Here is a 3,700-nt window from a genome sequence, read left to right as displayed (position 1 = left end):
GGCAGCGATCGGTACGGTAAAATCGATAAATTTTGTGAGCTTTACTTCTTGCTCTCGCGACAATTCCGAGACCCCGCAACAAAAGCTCTGTTGTCCGCGCTCGTTGCAGAAAGGATAGCGGCTCAGTGCGTCATCCGCGAAGCTCCATTCGCCCCGGGCGAAATCGAGAACTAAACGAAATCTCGCCAGAAAATCCATCCCCAGGATGGCCGGTACTGCGAGATTCGGTAAAAACCCGATCGTGAGCGTTTCTTGGCGTCCCTGCAATTCGAGAATGACGTCCGCTGACCCGTCCAGCGTGGTCAGCGTCCCGTCCGCCAGACGGATCCGGGAAGATACGGTATTCAGGAACGATAGTCCCTGCCCGCGGATTGCATCGATACCCTCTACACCAAAAAGGGTTCGATCCGAACCGGTATCGACCAACCCGAGCAGGGGAAACTCACCAATTAATATTTCCATGAATTGCAGGGACGCTCTCTCACGCCCTTCGAACGCACCATAAGAGCTCGCCACCCCCTGCTTTTTCTCGCGGGTCTCGGAAGCGGGAGGAGACGCAGGGACCCTCTCTAGCGTCTCCCTGCCCCGTTTCCCGCGCACGAGGGACACGTCCTCACTGTATGCTGCCCCCTTCCGCAGCGATAGCAGTGGACTCGCGGGGGCGCGCGACATTCGCGCGCCAAATGACCGGTCGAGTCGCAGTTCCAACATTTGTCGGAACCACTCCTTGCTGCCGGTCCGGGGGCAGGTTCCCCGGCCGTTTCCGGCCGAGTACTTCTCCTCGCCCCCGTCCCCGCGCCCCCGGCTCGAGGGGTCGCCCAGCGATCCTCTCTCACCGGAGCCGGCGGGGTCGCCCCCGCCGGTTGACGCGTCACCTCCGCGGCGCGCGGACGCTCCCTCTCACGAATTTCCTCTCGCTCCGCGGCTCGATAATTCGATAAATACTCGGCCGTCATCGCGGGAGACGGCCGAGACGAGCGCGGTGGCGGCCGGTAGGCGAGATCCGGACACGCGGATCTCTCGGGAGGCGGAGGGGCACGATACTGACTCGCGGCAGCGTAACTACGCTCGACGCGCGTCGCGAGCCTCTCTAACGCGTCTATCGACACGACATCATCTCGGTGCACCGAGATTTGTAGGCGCGGGAGCATATTTCTATGCGCGTAATTTAACAGCTCGACCTCACCCCACGGTGGGTCGAGCCGCCCGAACAGCCCGCGCATGCACGTCAAATAATCCGCGACCGGTTCATGTTCCCCCTGAGTGCGCCGCAAAATCTGATCGCGCAACGCGAATTGGAAGTCGGGGTCGCCGAACCGTGAGCGCATCGCGACCTCGAACTCACGCCACGAGAACCAACGAGACTTGCCCACACGGTACCACTCCAGTGCGATGCCGGTGAGGAAAAACGGCATACACTTGAGCATATCGGTGTCGGCAATCGGCACAATGTCCCTCCCCTCCGATATTCGCAGGAGGAACGCCTCTACGTCACCTCCCGCCGCTCCGGAAAAACTTATATTCCAGCGACGCATCACGTTGTATGCGTCGCTGGTCGACATCGCGGGGTGATTCGAGCGCATCCCCGGCCCTCGGGTCGGCGATCTCGGAACTTGCGGTACGAAAAGAGGAGGTATCTCCTCTGGCGGTAGCGATAACGGCGGTGGCGGTACCGCGCGGTACGGTGACGATATTCTCACCGTCGGCACTTTTAAGGTATCGGGGCTGACCTTCCCCGGCTCGAGGACCGTTCTATCGACGAACTCGGGTTCCTCCGTTTTCCCCCCGATGTCTTCGCGCGTCAGGGGCGGGCGCATCGCGTCCTCCGCCGGGGACGGCGGGGGAGGGTCTCGCCGCTCCGCTCGCTCGTAGCGCAGCAAGCGAGCACGGAGGGTCGCCGCGTTGCCCGCTGCGTTTATCCCGCGCGCCGTCGCTTGATCTCGCAGCTGCTCCAAGGGCAGCGCGTAGATCCACGCTTCGCGGTCGGAGTCTTCCGGCATGATTCTTCGATACTCCTCGTCGCGCACGAAACGGAACGGGAATCCTAAGCGTTACGAGAAACCCGCAGCCTAAACTTTGGTGTGGAAGCGACCAGCCTGACGGGAGCCTCTTCAACGGCGCTATTAGCCGTTACGGCACACGAAGAACGGTACACGAGAAAGAAAAAAAAATGGTCCCCCAACACCAACAATCACCCCGACAATTTGGTAGCCACCAAGACAAACACCGGGACACCACCACAACGAGAGCAGCCTCGATATCCCGAGCAGAGCGTGATCACGGGAAAAAAATATAGCAAAGAAACTCTGAGCGAAAATAATCGATAATTCTTGCACCGCGACAAACGATCTCGCACGTGCCGAAATCCCACCGAAAAAAAACGAAAACACGGAAAGTCGTGCTTAGCGTCGGCAACCCGGAACCCGAAAAACCGTAAACACGAGTCGAGCAAAAAAAAACGAGCCGAGACGTGTCGTCGTTTTCGCGACTTTCGGTTAATTTAAATTATCCTCCTTTGTCTCGACCAAATAGCGGAAATTATCTCGCCGAAATCGGGTCCCACGTTGGGCGCCAAAAATTTGCGACGCGATTATCGCTCGCCGTCGGCAAACTGCCGTCGGTCCGCGCGTCTCGGCCAACCTAGCTCTCACAAAATCAGTTGGGCGCCAGGTGCAGCGGGCTGCACCGTTCACCAACGCTACGCGACACCTCACCAAAGGGCCGAGACACGCGAAGTCGACGGGACCGGTAGCCCTTCGATATTTAAGTCGGTAGACGGGAAGGGTTCGTTGGAAGTCGGGAACGACCGGGAAAACACAAAAATAACGAGGCGCGCTTCGACTATCTTCAGCTTTATTATTTCGGGAATCGGAACGGTCCGACCCCCCTCGATACGATACACTCCGCTCGGGCTCTCGCGAATTCGAGATTGCCCGCTACGCCGATAACTTTGACGAGACTTTCTACTCTCACGACACCGAAACGATAATGCAGGTGGAAGGTCTTACACAATCGGGAACCTCCCGGCGACGTGGTCCTCCTCTCGTCTCCCTCTCACGCTCGCTCTGGCACACGCTGCCACTGACGTCTCCTCCGCTTGCTGACGCCAAAAACTTCACACACTAACTCCCTCGCTTGTATTTCCCCTTTTTCGGTAGCCGATATTTCTCCGGTACTATCTCGAAGCAGGTCGGCGATATCAGAGAGCGACAATAGGAGTCTCCTCTTTTTATCTCCTTCTCCCCTGACAGACTTTCTTGTCCGACGGTGTTGTCTCGTGCTACCCGTCTCTCCCCGTTCCTCGGTAAATCTCCCTATACGGGAATCCTTCCGCGGATCTTTGTTTTTCGATCCGCGGGACGGGTGCTCGGTCTCACTCTCTTGCTCACTCTCTCTCTCTCTTGCTCATACTCGCCCGATCTCAGTGTTCAGGCTGGCTTTGTTTAGCCGGCGTTCACGCGCCAAGCACGGGAACGCCGACCGTTCGGCGCGATATCCTTGCAGGCCTGTGGACAACGGAAGCGACAGCGAGAACCTTTCACGACGATACGAAACCGATACTAGCATTATTAAAGGAGTGCATTCACCTGGGGTGGCGGTCTTGCCGAGGGGGTGTCATCCTCTTCCTTCCTCCACCGATCCCTCCTCTCCTGATGTGCGGCGCCGGAGGTCCAGGGGCACAGAGCTCGGGGACGCGGGA

The sequence above is a fragment of the Harpegnathos saltator genome, unplaced genomic scaffold (assembly GCF_003227715.2).
Source record: "Harpegnathos saltator strain DR-91 unplaced genomic scaffold, Hsal_v8.6 scaffold233, whole genome shotgun sequence".
Lineage (NCBI taxonomy): Eukaryota > Metazoa > Arthropoda > Insecta > Hymenoptera > Formicidae > Harpegnathos > Harpegnathos saltator.
This window is presented reverse-complemented; position numbering follows the sequence as displayed.